At 39.1% G+C, this 14,264-nt stretch overlaps 33 non-coding genes across 33 annotated transcripts; 30 read left to right on the top strand and 3 right to left on the bottom strand.

The window, feature by feature from the left end:
* The first annotated feature begins 147 nt into the window (after positions 1-147).
* LOC120321302 lies at positions 148-266 on the top strand. Its single transcript, XR_005560970.1, has one exon. It is a non-coding gene; the product is annotated as a 5S ribosomal RNA (ribosomal RNA).
* Positions 267-519: 253 nt separating this feature from the next.
* On the top strand, positions 520-638 carry LOC120321303. Its single transcript, XR_005560971.1, has one exon. It is a non-coding gene; the product is annotated as a 5S ribosomal RNA (ribosomal RNA).
* Positions 639-891: 253 nt separating this feature from the next.
* LOC120321304 lies at positions 892-1,010 on the top strand. The gene has a single exon (XR_005560972.1). It is a non-coding gene; the product is annotated as a 5S ribosomal RNA (ribosomal RNA).
* A 253-nt stretch (positions 1,011-1,263) lies between these two features.
* Positions 1,264-1,382, top strand: LOC120321306. The gene has a single exon (XR_005560974.1). It is a non-coding gene; the product is annotated as a 5S ribosomal RNA (ribosomal RNA).
* Positions 1,383-1,626: 244 nt separating this feature from the next.
* LOC120321307 lies at positions 1,627-1,745 on the top strand. The gene has a single exon (XR_005560975.1). It is a non-coding gene; the product is annotated as a 5S ribosomal RNA (ribosomal RNA).
* Positions 1,746-1,998: 253 nt separating this feature from the next.
* On the top strand, positions 1,999-2,117 carry LOC120321308. Its single transcript, XR_005560976.1, has one exon. It is a non-coding gene; the product is annotated as a 5S ribosomal RNA (ribosomal RNA).
* A 244-nt stretch (positions 2,118-2,361) lies between these two features.
* Positions 2,362-2,480, top strand: LOC120321309. The gene has a single exon (XR_005560977.1). It is a non-coding gene; the product is annotated as a 5S ribosomal RNA (ribosomal RNA).
* Positions 2,481-2,733: 253 nt separating this feature from the next.
* Positions 2,734-2,852, top strand: LOC120321310. Its single transcript, XR_005560978.1, has one exon. It is a non-coding gene; the product is annotated as a 5S ribosomal RNA (ribosomal RNA).
* A 253-nt stretch (positions 2,853-3,105) lies between these two features.
* On the top strand, positions 3,106-3,224 carry LOC120321255. The gene has a single exon (XR_005560861.1). It is a non-coding gene; the product is annotated as a 5S ribosomal RNA (ribosomal RNA).
* A 253-nt stretch (positions 3,225-3,477) lies between these two features.
* On the top strand, positions 3,478-3,596 carry LOC120321256. Its single transcript, XR_005560862.1, has one exon. It is a non-coding gene; the product is annotated as a 5S ribosomal RNA (ribosomal RNA).
* A 253-nt stretch (positions 3,597-3,849) lies between these two features.
* LOC6530872 lies at positions 3,850-3,968 on the top strand. Its single transcript, XR_005560863.1, has one exon. It is a non-coding gene; the product is annotated as a 5S ribosomal RNA (ribosomal RNA).
* Positions 3,969-4,221: 253 nt separating this feature from the next.
* Positions 4,222-4,340, top strand: LOC6530873. The gene has a single exon (XR_005560864.1). It is a non-coding gene; the product is annotated as a 5S ribosomal RNA (ribosomal RNA).
* Positions 4,341-4,584: 244 nt separating this feature from the next.
* Positions 4,585-4,703, top strand: LOC6530874. The gene has a single exon (XR_005560865.1). It is a non-coding gene; the product is annotated as a 5S ribosomal RNA (ribosomal RNA).
* Positions 4,704-4,956: 253 nt separating this feature from the next.
* Positions 4,957-5,075, top strand: LOC6530875. The gene has a single exon (XR_005560867.1). It is a non-coding gene; the product is annotated as a 5S ribosomal RNA (ribosomal RNA).
* Positions 5,076-5,328: 253 nt separating this feature from the next.
* On the top strand, positions 5,329-5,447 carry LOC120321257. The gene has a single exon (XR_005560868.1). It is a non-coding gene; the product is annotated as a 5S ribosomal RNA (ribosomal RNA).
* Positions 5,448-5,699: 252 nt separating this feature from the next.
* LOC120321258 lies at positions 5,700-5,818 on the top strand. Its single transcript, XR_005560869.1, has one exon. It is a non-coding gene; the product is annotated as a 5S ribosomal RNA (ribosomal RNA).
* Positions 5,819-6,062: 244 nt separating this feature from the next.
* Positions 6,063-6,181, top strand: LOC120321259. The gene has a single exon (XR_005560870.1). It is a non-coding gene; the product is annotated as a 5S ribosomal RNA (ribosomal RNA).
* A 253-nt stretch (positions 6,182-6,434) lies between these two features.
* LOC6530877 lies at positions 6,435-6,553 on the top strand. The gene has a single exon (XR_005560871.1). It is a non-coding gene; the product is annotated as a 5S ribosomal RNA (ribosomal RNA).
* A 253-nt stretch (positions 6,554-6,806) lies between these two features.
* LOC120321267 lies at positions 6,807-6,925 on the top strand. The gene has a single exon (XR_005560886.1). It is a non-coding gene; the product is annotated as a 5S ribosomal RNA (ribosomal RNA).
* Positions 6,926-7,177: 252 nt separating this feature from the next.
* LOC6530878 lies at positions 7,178-7,296 on the top strand. The gene has a single exon (XR_005560872.1). It is a non-coding gene; the product is annotated as a 5S ribosomal RNA (ribosomal RNA).
* A 244-nt stretch (positions 7,297-7,540) lies between these two features.
* On the top strand, positions 7,541-7,659 carry LOC6530879. Its single transcript, XR_005560881.1, has one exon. It is a non-coding gene; the product is annotated as a 5S ribosomal RNA (ribosomal RNA).
* Positions 7,660-7,912: 253 nt separating this feature from the next.
* LOC120321260 lies at positions 7,913-8,031 on the top strand. Its single transcript, XR_005560873.1, has one exon. It is a non-coding gene; the product is annotated as a 5S ribosomal RNA (ribosomal RNA).
* Positions 8,032-8,284: 253 nt separating this feature from the next.
* Positions 8,285-8,403, top strand: LOC120321266. The gene has a single exon (XR_005560882.1). It is a non-coding gene; the product is annotated as a 5S ribosomal RNA (ribosomal RNA).
* A 253-nt stretch (positions 8,404-8,656) lies between these two features.
* On the top strand, positions 8,657-8,775 carry LOC6530880. The gene has a single exon (XR_005560883.1). It is a non-coding gene; the product is annotated as a 5S ribosomal RNA (ribosomal RNA).
* A 321-nt stretch (positions 8,776-9,096) lies between these two features.
* Trnae-cuc lies at positions 9,097-9,168 on the bottom strand. Its single transcript has one exon. It is a non-coding gene; the product is annotated as a tRNA-Glu (tRNA).
* Positions 9,169-9,577: 409 nt separating this feature from the next.
* Trnae-cuc lies at positions 9,578-9,649 on the bottom strand. The gene has a single exon. It is a non-coding gene; the product is annotated as a tRNA-Glu (tRNA).
* A 533-nt stretch (positions 9,650-10,182) lies between these two features.
* On the top strand, positions 10,183-10,254 carry Trnae-cuc. The gene has a single exon. It is a non-coding gene; the product is annotated as a tRNA-Glu (tRNA).
* Positions 10,255-10,374: 120 nt separating this feature from the next.
* Trnae-cuc lies at positions 10,375-10,446 on the top strand. The gene has a single exon. It is a non-coding gene; the product is annotated as a tRNA-Glu (tRNA).
* Positions 10,447-10,597: 151 nt separating this feature from the next.
* On the top strand, positions 10,598-10,669 carry Trnae-uuc. Its single transcript has one exon. It is a non-coding gene; the product is annotated as a tRNA-Glu (tRNA).
* Positions 10,670-10,999: 330 nt separating this feature from the next.
* Positions 11,000-11,071, top strand: Trnae-uuc. The gene has a single exon. It is a non-coding gene; the product is annotated as a tRNA-Glu (tRNA).
* A 1,281-nt stretch (positions 11,072-12,352) lies between these two features.
* On the top strand, positions 12,353-12,424 carry Trnae-uuc. The gene has a single exon. It is a non-coding gene; the product is annotated as a tRNA-Glu (tRNA).
* A 185-nt stretch (positions 12,425-12,609) lies between these two features.
* On the bottom strand, positions 12,610-12,681 carry Trnam-cau. Its single transcript has one exon. It is a non-coding gene; the product is annotated as a tRNA-Met (tRNA).
* A 350-nt stretch (positions 12,682-13,031) lies between these two features.
* On the top strand, positions 13,032-13,103 carry Trnam-cau. Its single transcript has one exon. It is a non-coding gene; the product is annotated as a tRNA-Met (tRNA).
* The last annotated feature ends 1,161 nt before the right edge of the window (positions 13,104-14,264 follow it).

Below are 14,264 nucleotides of genomic sequence, written 5' to 3' on the forward strand. Positions count from 1 at the left end.
TTTTGCCTTTTTATACATATATCTTCTTTGAAATGTGAAACCCAATGGTATTCAGTATTCAATTGTTATTTACAAATCAGTATTCATTGGCTTCTAGACATAACTGAATTCTAGTGCATAAGGACACTGTTTAGTCCATCGACTTTCGCCAACGACCATACCACGCTGAATACATCGGTTCTCGTCCGATCACCGAAATTAAGCAGCGTCGGGCGCGGTTAGTACTTAGATGGGGGACCGCTTGGGAACACCGCGTGTTGTTGGCCTCGTCGACCAACTTTTTGCTTTTTGCCTTTTGCTGCCTATTAGTTATTATTTTAACATTTTTAGCATTTTTGGCTGAAACTCGGAATGAAAACATCCACATTTTTTTTTTGCCTTTTTATACATATATCTTCTTTGAAATGTGAAACCCAATGGTATTCAGTATTCAATTGTTATTTACAAATCAGTATTCATTGGCTTCTAGACATAACTGAATTCTAGTGCATAAGGACACTGTTTAGTCCATCGACTTTCGCCAACGACCATACCACGCTGAATACATCGGTTCTCGTCCGATCACCGAAATTAAGCAGCGTCGGGCGCGGTTAGTACTTAGATGGGGGACCGCTTGGGAACACCGCGTGTTGTTGGCCTCGTCGACCAACTTTTTGCTTTTTGCCTTTTGCTGCCTATTAGTTATTATTTTAACATTTTTAGCATTTTTGGCTGAAACTCGGAATGAAAACATCCACATTTTTTTTTTGCCTTTTTATACATATATCTTCTTTGAAATGTGAAACCCAATGGTATTCAGTATTCAATTGTTATTTACAAATCAGTATTCATTGGCTTCTAGACATAACTGAATTCTAGTCCATAAGGACACTGTTTAGTCCATCGACTTTCGCCAACGACCATACCACGCTGAATACATCGGTTCTCGTCCGATCACCGAAATTAAGCAGCGTCGGGCGCGGTTAGTACTTAGATGGGGGACCGCTTGGGAACACCGCGTGTTGTTGGCCTCGTCGACCAACTTTTTGCTTTTTGCCTTTTGCTGCCTATTAGTTATTATTTTAACATTTTTAGCATTTTTGGCTGAAACTCGGAATGAAAACATCCACTTTTTTTTTTTGCCTTTTTATACATATATCTTCTTTGAAATGTGAAACCCAATGGTATTCAGTATTCAATTGTTATTTACAAATCAGTATTCATTGGCTTCTAGACATAACTGAATTCTAGTCCATAAGGACACTGTTTAGTCCATCGACTTTCGCCAACGACCATACCACGCTGAATACATCGGTTCTCGTCCGATCACCGAAATTAAGCAGCGTCGGGCGCGGTTAGTACTTAGATGGGGGACCGCTTGGGAACACCGCGTGTTGTTGGCCTCGTCGATCAACTTTTTGCTTTTTGCCTTTTGCTGCCTATTAGTTATTATTTTAGCATTTTTAGCTGAAACTCGGAATGAAAACATCCACATTTTTTTTTTGCCTTATTATACATATATCTTCTTTGAAATGTGAAACCCAATGGTATTCAGTATTCAATTGTTATTTACAAATCAGTATTCATTGGCTTCTAGACATAACTGAATTCTAGTCCATAAGGACACTGTTTAGTCCATCGACTTTCGCCAACGACCATACCACGCTGAATACATCGGTTCTCGTCCGATCACCGAAATTAAGCAGCGTCGGGCGCGGTTAGTACTTAGATGGGGGACCGCTTGGGAACACCGCGTGTTGTTGGCCTCGTCGACCAACTTTTTGCTTTTTGCCTTTTGCTGCCTATTAGTTATTATTTTAACATTTTTAGCATTTTTGGCTGAAACTCGGAATGAAAACATCCACATTTTTTTTTTGCCTTTTTATACATATATCTTCTTTGAAATGTGAAACCCAATGGTATTCAGTATTCAATTGTTATTTACAAATCAGTATTCATTGGCTTCTAGACATAACTGAATTCTAGTGCATAAGGACACTGTTTAGTCCATCGACTTTCGCCAACGACCATACCACGCTGAATACATCGGTTCTCGTCCGATCACCGAAATTAAGCAGCGTCGGGCGCGGTTAGTACTTAGATGGGGGACCGCTTGGGAACACCGCGTGTTGTTGGCCTCGTCGACCAACTTTTTGCTTTTTGCCTTTTGCTGCCTATTAGTTATTATTTTAGCATTTTTAGCTGAAACTCGGAATGAAAACATCCACATTTTTTTTTTGCCTTATTATACATATATCTTCTTTGAAATGTGAAACCCAATGGTATTCAGTATTCAATTGTTATTTACAAATCAGTATTCATTGGCTTCTAGACATAACTGAATTCTAGTGCATAAGGACACTGTTTAGTCCATCGACTTTCGCCAACGACCATACCACGCTGAATACATCGGTTCTCGTCCGATCACCGAAATTAAGCAGCGTCGGGCGCGGTTAGTACTTAGATGGGGGACCGCTTGGGAACACCGCGTGTTGTTGGCCTCATCGACCAACTTTTTGCTTTTTGCCTTTTGCTGCCTATTAGTTATTATTTTAACATTTTTAGCATTTTTGGCTGAAACTCGGAATGAAAACATCCACATTTTTTTTTTGCCTTTTTATACATATATCTTCTTTGAAATGTGAAACCCAATGGTATTCAGTATTCAATTGTTATTTACAAATCAGTATTCATTGGCTTCTAGACATAACTGAATTCTAGTGCATAAGGACACTGTTTAGTCCATCGACTTTCGCCAACGACCATACCACGCTGAATACATCGGTTCTCGTCCGATCACCGAAATTAAGCAGCGTCGGGCGCGGTTAGTACTTAGATGGGGGACCGCTTGGGAACACCGCGTGTTGTTGGCCTCGTCGACCAACTTTTTGCTTTTTGCCTTTTGCTGCCTATTAGTTATTATTTTAACATTTTTAGCATTTTTGGCTGAAACTCGGAATGAAAACATCCACATTTTTTTTTTGCCTTTTTATACATATATCTTCTTTGAAATGTGAAACCCAATGGTATTCAGTATTCAATTGTTATTTACAAATCAGTATTCATTGGCTTCTAGACATAACTGAATTCTAGTGCATAAGGACACTGTTTAGTCCATCGACTTTCGCCAACGACCATACCACGCTGAATACATCGGTTCTCGTCCGATCACCGAAATTAAGCAGCGTCGGGCGCGGTTAGTACTTAGATGGGGGACCGCTTGGGAACACCGCGTGTTGTTGGCCTCGTCGACCAACTTTTTGCTTTTTGCCTTTTGCTGCCTATTAGTTATTATTTTAACATTTTTAGCATTTTTGGCTGAAACTCGGAATGAAAACATCCACATTTTTTTTTTGCCTTTTTATACATATATCTTCTTTGAAATGTGAAACCCAATGGTATTCAGTATTCAATTGTTATTTACAAATCAGTATTCATTGGCTTCTAGACATAACTGAATTCTAGTGCATAAGGACACTGTTTAGTCCATCGACTTTCGCCAACGACCATACCACGCTGAATACATCGGTTCTCGTCCGATCACCGAAATTAAGCAGCGTCGGGCGCGGTTAGTACTTAGATGGGGGACCGCTTGGGAACACCGCGTGTTGTTGGCCTCGTCGACCAACTTTTTGCTTTTTGCCTTTTGCTGCCTATTAGTTATTATTTTAACATTTTTAGCATTTTTGGCTGAAACTCGGAATGAAAACATCCACATTTTTTTTTTGCCTTTTTATACATATATCTTCTTTGAAATGTGAAACCCAATGGTATTCAGTATTCAATTGTTATTTACAAATCAGTATTCATTGGCTTCTAGACATAACTGAATTCTAGTCCATAAGGACACTGTTTAGTCCATCGACTTTCGCCAACGACCATACCACGCTGAATACATCGGTTCTCGTCCGATCACCGAAATTAAGCAGCGTCGGGCGCGGTTAGTACTTAGATGGGGGACCGCTTGGGAACACCGCGTGTTGTTGGCCTCGTCGACCAACTTTTTGCTTTTTGCCTTTTGCTGCCTATTAGTTATTATTTTAACATTTTTAGCATTTTTGGCTGAAACTCGGAATGAAAACATCCACTTTTTTTTTTTGCCTTTTTATACATATATCTTCTTTGAAATGTGAAACCCAATGGTATTCAGTATTCAATTGTTATTTACAAATCAGTATTCATTGGCTTCTAGACATAACTGAATTCTAGTCCATAAGGACACTGTTTAGTCCATCGACTTTCGCCAACGACCATACCACGCTGAATACATCGGTTCTCGTCCGATCACCGAAATTAAGCAGCGTCGGGCGCGGTTAGTACTTAGATGGGGGACCGCTTGGGAACACCGCGTGTTGTTGGCCTCGTCGATCAACTTTTTGCTTTTTGCCTTTTGCTGCCTATTAGTTATTATTTTAGCATTTTTAGCTGAAACTCGGAATGAAAACATCCACATTTTTTTTTTGCCTTATTATACATATATCTTCTTTGAAATGTGAAACCCAATGGTATTCAGTATTCAATTGTTATTTACAAATCAGTATTCATTGGCTTCTAGACATAACTGAATTCTAGTCCATAAGGACACTGTTTAGTCCATCGACTTTCGCCAACGACCATACCACGCTGAATACATCGGTTCTCGTCCGATCACCGAAATTAAGCAGCGTCGGGCGCGGTTAGTACTTAGATGGGGGACCGCTTGGGAACACCGCGTGTTGTTGGCCTCGTCGACCAACTTTTTGCTTTTTGCCTTTTGCTGCCTATTAGTTATTATTTTAACATTTTTAGCATTTTTGGCTGAAACTCGGAATGAAAACATCCACATTTTTTTTTTGCCTTTTTATACATATATCTTCTTTGAAATGTGAAACCCAATGGTATTCAGTATTCAATTGTTATTTACAAATCAGTATTCATTGGCTTCTAGACATAACTGAATTCTAGTGCATAAGGACACTGTTTAGTCCATCGACTTTCGCCAACGACCATACCACGCTGAATACATCGGTTCTCGTCCGATCACCGAAATTAAGCAGCGTCGGGCGCGGTTAGTACTTAGATGGGGGACCGCTTGGGAACACCGCGTGTTGTTGGCCTCGTCGACCAACTTTTTGCTTTTTGCCTTTTGCTGCCTATTAGTTATTATTTTAACATTTTTAGCATTTTTGGCTGAAACTCGGAATGAAAACATCCACTTTTTTTTTTTGCCTTTTTATACATATATCTTCTTTGAAATGTGAAACCCAATGGTATTCAGTATTCAATTGTTATTTACAAATCAGTATTCATTGGCTTCTAGACATAACTGAATTCTAGTCCATAAGGACACTGTTTAGTCCATCGACTTTCGCCAACGACCATACCACGCTGAATACATCGGTTCTCGTCCGATCACCGAAATTAAGCAGCGTCGGGCGCGGTTAGTACTTAGATGGGGGACCGCTTGGGAACACCGCGTGTTGTTGGCCTCGTCGACCAACTTTTTGCTTTTTGCCTTTTGCTGCCTATTAGTTATTATTTTAACATTTTTAGCATTTTTGGCTGAAACTCGGAATGAAAACATCCACTTTTTTTTTTGCCTTTTTATACATATATCTTCTTTGAAATGTGAAACCCAATGGTATTCAGTATTCAATTGTTATTTACAAATCAGTATTCATTGGCTTCTAGACATAACTGAATTCTAGTCCATAAGGACACTGTTTAGTCCATCGACTTTCGCCAACGACCATACCACGCTGAATACATCGGTTCTCGTCCGATCACCGAAATTAAGCAGCGTCGGGCGCGGTTAGTACTTAGATGGGGGACCGCTTGGGAACACCGCGTGTTGTTGGCCTCGTCGATCAACTTTTTGCTTTTTGCCTTTTGCTGCCTATTAGTTATTATTTTAGCATTTTTAGCTGAAACTCGGAATGAAAACATCCACATTTTTTTTTTGCCTTATTATACATATATCTTCTTTGAAATGTGAAACCCAATGGTATTCAGTATTCAATTGTTATTTACAAATCAGTATTCATTGGCTTCTAGACATAACTGAATTCTAGTGCATAAGGACACTGTTTAGTCCATCGACTTTCGCCAACGACCATACCACGCTGAATACATCGGTTCTCGTCCGATCACCGAAATTAAGCAGCGTCGGGCGCGGTTAGTACTTAGATGGGGGACCGCTTGGGAACACCGCGTGTTGTTGGCCTCGTCGACCAACTTTTTGCTTTTTGCCTTTTGCTGCCTATTAGTTATTATTTTAACATTTTTAGCATTTTTGGCTGAAACTCGGAATGAAAACATCCACATTTTTTTTTTGCCTTTTTATACATATATCTTCTTTGAAATGTGAAACCCAATGGTATTCAGTATTCAATTGTTATTTACAAATCAGTATTCATTGGCTTCTAGACATAACTGAATTCTAGTGCATAAGGACACTGTTTAGTCCATCGACTTTCGCCAACGACCATACCACGCTGAATACATCGGTTCTCGTCCGATCACCGAAATTAAGCAGCGTCGGGCGCGGTTAGTACTTAGATGGGGGACCGCTTGGGAACACCGCGTGTTGTTGGCCTCGTCGACCAACTTTTTGCTTTTTGCCTTTTGCTGCCTATTAGTTATTATTTTAACATTTTTAGCATTTTTGGCTGAAACTCGGAATGAAAACATCCACATTTTTTTTTTGCCTTTTTATACATATATCTTCTTTGAAATGTGAAACCCAATGGTATTCAGTATTCAATTGTTATTTACAAATCAGTATTCATTGGCTTCTAGACATAACTGAATTCTAGTGCATAAGGACACTGTTTAGTCCATCGACTTTCGCCAACGACCATACCACGCTGAATACATCGGTTCTCGTCCGATCACCGAAATTAAGCAGCGTCGGGCGCGGTTAGTACTTAGATGCGGGACCGCTTGGGAACACCGCGTGTTGTTGGCCTCGTCGACCAACTTTTTGCTTTTTGCCTTTTGCTGCCTATTAGTTATTATTTTAACATTTTTAGCATTTTTGGCTGAAACTCGGAATGAAAACATCCACATTTTTTTTTGCCTTTTTATACATATATCTTCTTTGAAATGTGAAACCCAATGGTATTCAGTATTCAATTGTTATTTACAAATCAGTATTCATTGGCTTCTAGACATAACTGAATTCTAGTGCATAAGGACACTGTTTAGTCCATCGACTTTCGCCAACGACCATACCACGCTGAATACATCGGTTCTCGTCCGATCACCGAAATTAAGCAGCGTCGGGCGCGGTTAGTACTTAGATGGGGGACCGCTTGGGAACACCGCGTGTTGTTGGCCTCGTCGACCAACTTTTTGCTTTTTGCCTTTTGCTGCCTATTAGTTATTATTTTAGCATTTTTAGCTGAAACTCGGAATGAAAACATCCACATTTTTTTTTTGCCTTATTATACATATATCTTCTTTGAAATGTGAAACCCAATGGTATTCAGTATTCAATTGTTATTTACAAATCAGTATTCATTGGCTTCTAGACATAACTGAATTCTAGTGCATAAGGACACTGTTTAGTCCATCGACTTTCGCCAACGACCATACCACGCTGAATACATCGGTTCTCGTCCGATCACCGAAATTAAGCAGCGTCGGGCGCGGTTAGTACTTAGATGAGGGACCGCTTGGGAACACCGCGTGTTGTTGGCCTCGTCGACCAACTTTTTGCTTTTTGCCTTTTGCTGCCTATTAGTTATTATTTTAACATTTTTAGCATTTTTGGCTGAAACTCGGAATGAAAACATCCACATTTTTTTTTTGCCTTTTTATACATATATCTTCTTTGAAATGTGAAACCCAATGGTATTCAGTATTCAATTGTTATTTACAAATCAGTATTCATTGGCTTCTAGACATAACTGAATTCTAGTGCATAAGGACACTGTTTAGTCCATCGACTTTCGCCAACGACCATACCACGCTGAATACATCGGTTCTCGTCCGATCACCGAAATTAAGCAGCGTCGGGCGCGGTTAGTACTTAGATGGGGGACCGCTTGGGAACACCGCGTGTTGTTGGCCTCGTCGACCAACTTTTTGCTTTTTGCCTTTTGCTGCCTATTAGTTATTATTTTAACATTTTTAGCATTTTTGGCTGAAACTCGGAATGAAAACATCCACATTTTTTTTTTGCCTTTTTATACATATATCTTCTTTGAAATGTGAAACCCAATGGTATTCAGTATTCAATTGTTATTTACAAATCAGTATTCATTGGCTTCTAGACATAACTGAATTCTAGTGCATAAGGACACTGTTTAGTCCATCGACTTTCGCCAACGACCATACCACGCTGAATACATCGGTTCTCGTCCGATCACCGAAATTAAGCAGCGTCGGGCGCGGTTAGTACTTAGATGAGGGACCGCTTGGGAACACCGCGTGTTGTTGGCCTCGTCGACCAACTTTTTGCTTTTTGCCTTTTGCTGCCTATTAGTTATTATTTTAACATTTTTAGCATTTTTGGCTGAAACTCGGAATGAAAACATCCACATTTTTTTTTTGCCTTTTTATACATATATCTTCTTTGAAATGTGAAACCCAATGGTATTCAGTATTCAATTGTTATTTACAAATCAGTATTCATTGGCTTCTAGACATAACTGAATTCTAGTGCATAAGGACACTGTTTAGTCCATCGACTTTCGCCAACGACCATACCACGCTGAATACATCGGTTCTCGTCCGATCACCGAAATTAAGCAGCGTCGGGCGCGGTTAGTACTTAGATGAGGGACCGCTTGGGAACACCGCGTGTTGTTGGCCTCGTCGACCAACTTTTTGCTTTTTGCCTTTTGCTGCCTATTAGTTATTATTTTAACATTTTTAGCATTTTTGGCTAAAACTCGGAATGAAAACATCCACATTTTGTTTTGCCTTATTATACATATATCTTCTTTGAAATGTGAAACCCAATGGTATTCAGTATTCAATTGTTATTTACAAAACAGTATGTATTGGCTTCTGGGCATAACTGAATTCTTGTGCATAACGGTGTCCGTATCGCTCATCTACATTTTGCGCTCTTAAAATTTTATTTCTGCAAATAAGAAAAAGTAGATGAAGTGTACCCACCCACCTTGTCATTTCCCATACCGGGAATTGAACCCGGGCCTCCCGGGTGAGAGCCGGGTATCCTAACCACTAGACAATATGGGATATAATGGTCAAACGCTCAATATCAAATTTCCGATACCAATTAAAAAATTCGTACCAATCAAAAAAAAAATTCATTACAGTAATATTCTTCAATAAAAACATTAATAAAATAACTTAAAAAATAAAAATGTTACTAAATTTATGTCTAACAATAATTTAGTTAAAAATAAAAAATTTTCAGATCTTTTTATTATTGTTTGACTCAACACTATTTCGAAATATTTTTTATGATTTTTCTAAAAACGTATTAGTTGCATATACATTATAAGCCAAAGCTATAGAACATTGTCGAATTCCATAATTAAATTTCAAGTTGAAACTTTCTGTGTCTGTCATTGTTAAATACCTATATCAAGCGACATTATAAATTATGATGATGCAAAAAAAAACTTTTCACTGGAAATCCAGTTTCCCATACCGGGAATTGAACCCGGGCCTCCCGGGTGAGAGCCGGGTATCCTAACCACTAGACAATATGGGAGGTGATTTCTGTGTTTCCAAAACAAGTTTAACCCGGCGAGCTCGCAAAAGTGGCAATAATACCCATCAGATTTATAGGGTGAATACATATGTATATACATTTTTCTTCTGGACTGCAAGCGTTGTGATGTAATAAAATATTTAAGTCGTTATCAAGCGTTTTAATTTGATGAAGGAATTATTTTGCGAGCAGTCATTGGGGAAGTTTTGACCAAGTGGCACATTTATATTAGAGAAGGATCACATCATAATACATATTTTAGAATGTATAATTAATAAGTTTCAAAATGTTAAAAATACAAATATATGCATATTTAAATATATTATTTCAATAATCTCATAAGACTTATGAGCCACAAATGTATTCGCCTCTTAATAAACAGTAAACTATGTTAGTATATATGTATGTAAGTTACATCAGAAAAATAAGTACTGGCAAAGACATTACAATAATTATTCTGTGTTTGGTGCTGGAAGCTTTTGGAAGAATTAATTTCTTCCTGGAAATTTGGTCTTTGACGCGGCTAAGATATCTCCCATATTGTCTAGTGGTTAGGATACCCGGCTCTCACCCGGGAGGCCCGGGTTCAATTCCCGGTATGGGAAATGTTATATGACATTTTTTTTTTAATTTTAAGATATATCGTATATATGTGTTATTTTAAATAAATTATTATAATTTTTATATTATTAAGAAATATTCAGATGTGATTTCGATTCCACGCATCCCATATTGTCTAGTGGTTAGGATACCCGGCTCTCACCCGGGAGGCCCGGGTTCAATTCCCGGTATGGGAAGACAAAGCAAGCTTAGTTGATTTTTTGTTAGTCATGTATGTACTTCACTGACATTTATTTTTTGGGAAACAGTAGTTGTCTAACATTTTAAAGTGATGGCAGAGATCTTTGCACTGAAACCAATATTGTGTTTTGACCAGAATCTTGGATATCCCATATGGTCTAGTGGCTAGGATATCTGGCTTTCACCCAGAAGGCCCGGGTTCGATTCCCGGTATGGGAAGGAATCTATTTTTGATAACACGTGTATTATATATAACATTGATACTAATAATCAGTAATTTAATTTTTATTGTAAAAGCTGATTTACATCGGCTGTTTATTATTATGAATAAGATTTTATTTCTTATTAAATAGATAATCCAATCCTTTGGCTATGTTTTTAATGATTTCAAATTAATACAAATTTTCTAATCGTGATATTTGCCATCATATGACACATGTAATATGTTTCGTACGTCCAAGCAAATACGTTATTACATTGTAACCTGAGTCTATGGTGGTCGGCATTCATGCAATAACAAAATCGCAGTTTGGCACACTTCCTTTCATATCCCATATGGTCTAGTGGCTAGGATATCTGGCTTTCACCCAGAAGGCCCGGGTTCGATTCCCGGTATGGGAAATAATTTTTTGATTTACAAAAAAAAAACAATGATCACTGCATAGTTCACATCTAATGCATTCTAGTTTTTAGCGACACCTATTGGATTTTTCGTTGCCTTGTTCTGCCGCCCTCTTTAGGCATTTTGTGTAATACTGGCATTATCAGTTGTTTTTTTGTATTGTGGTCGCCAACGAATTCCCAAGCTGTTCTAGCTCTGCTTCGGACTACAGGTCGCTGCTTGCGACGAAACGATTGTCATTAGTAGTGGTAGACTGACGTTCTACCCAAATACTAAAAGGCCAGTTGATGTTACCAAATTATGACTCCTGAGTGATTATAATTTAGTACCACGATTCTGACGGGGTTGCTCCTGCCTAGAGTTGTCGGTTTAACTGATGGTCTTTCCACTAATGAACTTTTTTAACCAATCAATTTGAATGTAATCTTATACCGGGTGTAGGAGAAAGGAGAGCTATTTTCCATTTAAGGACCGGATTTTCTTTTCAGTACAACAGTCTGTATTCGCCTTTCGAGCTCTTATATTGGCATTTGTCTGTCTATTTTCAGGACCCGACTCGTGTGGAAGGAGAAGGAAGCAGTTTGAGTGGGTTCTGTATGTGGCCAGTCATTTGTTGCTGTCTGGCTGAAAAGCTGGCCGTGACCGTGGCAACGAAAATCGTCAAACTGTTGGCTCTGCCTGTGTGCAAACATTTTTGGCTATTTTTTTTCGCCGAAAATTTACATAAAAATCGCATTACACTTAACATCCACTTTGCTAAACGAAGCGCATGAAAGCGGGCGCCACGTGGTTTGGGCTCTCGGCTGTGCTTTTGTAAGCTGAAGCCCCATGTCGGTGGATGGGAGTGTTCGGCTCGCTTGGTAAGTGGGAGGTGGGTGTTGGTAGTCCGTTATTCATGTACGAGCTTGTGCCAGCGGTTTGAAGTGCATGGCGGCCTACGAAAATTAAATTAAAAAGCACACGCCAAAGGACCAAACACTGCGTTGTAAAAAAAATGAGAAATTGCAAATGGGCGGCATGATCTATTTTTTGTGTGTTGATTTATTTCGCGCTTTAAGAAGTTTGAAATGTGAGCTATAACCTGGTTACAACATTTTTAACATATCTGAAACCAAGGAATATATATTTATAAAGGAAACTAAAATATTACTTAGTATATTATCAGCTTTTTGTGAGGCAAATATATATTTGTTCACAGTCCGTTAACATCGCTTTCAAATAAAAATTCACTTTTAAGCTTGCACTTAAAAAACTTACATTAATTCGCATGTGATTCAGTGTCCCATATGGTCTAGTGGCTAGGATATCTGGCTTTCACCCAGAAGGCCCGGGTTCGATTCCCGGTATGGGAAGACTTCTTTTTTACCCAAATGAAAGGTGTGTATTTTTATTTACAAGAAACTTGTACCGCCAAACACAAAAAGACTATATTATGACGTTCATATGCATATAGCAAAACAATTTACATTGATTTTATTTGCTATGAAAAGTATGTACAAATTTTTTAAAAAATAAATCGCACTTGCGAATTACTTCCTAGCAGAGCAAGGTTTCGATCCTCGGACCTCTGGGTTATGGGCCCAGCACGCTTCCACTGCGCCACTCTGCTTGTGAAATCCTGAGCACAACGTTGATTTTCAGCTAACGTACAACATTTACCCTAAGCCTTAGTAGAATCTTATTAGAATTTTGGTACATAATCAGAGTTTTAAAATTTAAATTTGTTTTATCTTTTCATGAAATAATTTCAAAAATGTTAATAATCTTAATTGTAAATATTATTGATGAACTGTTACTTTCATAATTTTCCTTTTTTTAAATAATTATATGTTCTTATTTGCATTGCAAATATTTGTCATATAACTAATATAATGAATTTCACAATACAGTAACTATTGCCGTCATCTCATCCAATCAACCTCGCGTACTCATATTCAACATAGCGGTCGGTGAATCGTAAGCAGAGTGGCGCAGTGGAAGCGTGCTGGGCCCATAACCCAGAGGTCCGAGGATCGAAACCTTGCTCTGCTAAATTGTAAATTCGCGCGGTGAATCTTTTTTATTTCTTCTATTTAATAATGATTCTTGCCTCTACAAGTTAGAATTTTTAATTTGAACTCGTATTTTACATGTTGTATGTCTCTATGAGTTAATGAGCTTTGTATTCATCTGCATTAGTACCATATCGAATGCATTGAGGCGAATATTTTGGAGTGTGATTGTTCAAATTTCTTTTCGCCTCATACCTCAATGCGTGTCACCGGCTCCAGCTCACGTGGATTATGTGTTTACTTGGTGCCGTGGTGGCCACCTCTCTTATCGCGCACTTGCAGCTCGCTCCCACACATCTGCTGAGGCTCTGCATCCCAGTGAGGCCTGCATTTTGCCCAATGGCACAGATACGGCTTTAATAACCACTCGCCGAGTGCGACTCTGTTGGTTTTTGCCGCTTCTGTTTGCATTGCTAAGAGATGCGATATGGCTACGTGGCAGGAGTCCAGGATGCAGGCCATTAAATTTGCCGGTGCTTAAAAATGTTTGAAAAGTGAAAAAAAAATTAACGGGGATGTCGACCAAATTACTATGAATGCTCAGACTCGCTGGAAGTTACCAACCCTGTATGCCAATCAAATTGACATATTTGTCAATAAATGGCAAAAATTTTAATTAATTTTCGCGCCACTTAAAAGCGCGCCATGAAATTGCACAAAACCATTCTGAATTGGTGGGGCGAGGTTTGCGGGCCAATGGAAACCAACCGCAAACACTAAATTGCAAATAAATTTGTTTAAATATGCAATGGCAGAGCGCGTCAAGTTTGGCACAACCCCCATGGACAACGAACGGCCAAATGCTGCGCTACACTGCGACGGTTTCACCTGGGAAAGTGGGGAGTGTGCAAATTTGGGAATGACATTGGTTGGTTTGGGATGGTGGGTGGTTACCGGTGGTATCCGTCGCCTGCTGCACGTGCAGCTGCGACAGGGAATGACATTGGTTGGTTTGGGATGGTGGGTGGTTACCGGTGGTATCCGTCGCCTGCTGCACGTGCAGCTGCGACAACGAGACAACAACCAACATGCATATCAAATTTTAATAGCAAAACCCCCAAAAAGTTTCAAGCCACAAAGTCCATTTCCATTGGACTGAAGGGGTTTGGTTGTTCTCCTTGCGGGTTGTTCGTCCTCTGTC

The sequence above is a fragment of the Drosophila yakuba genome, chromosome 2R, assembly GCF_016746365.2.
Source record: "Drosophila yakuba strain Tai18E2 chromosome 2R, Prin_Dyak_Tai18E2_2.1, whole genome shotgun sequence".
Taxonomy (NCBI): Eukaryota; Metazoa; Arthropoda; class Insecta; order Diptera; family Drosophilidae; genus Drosophila; species Drosophila yakuba.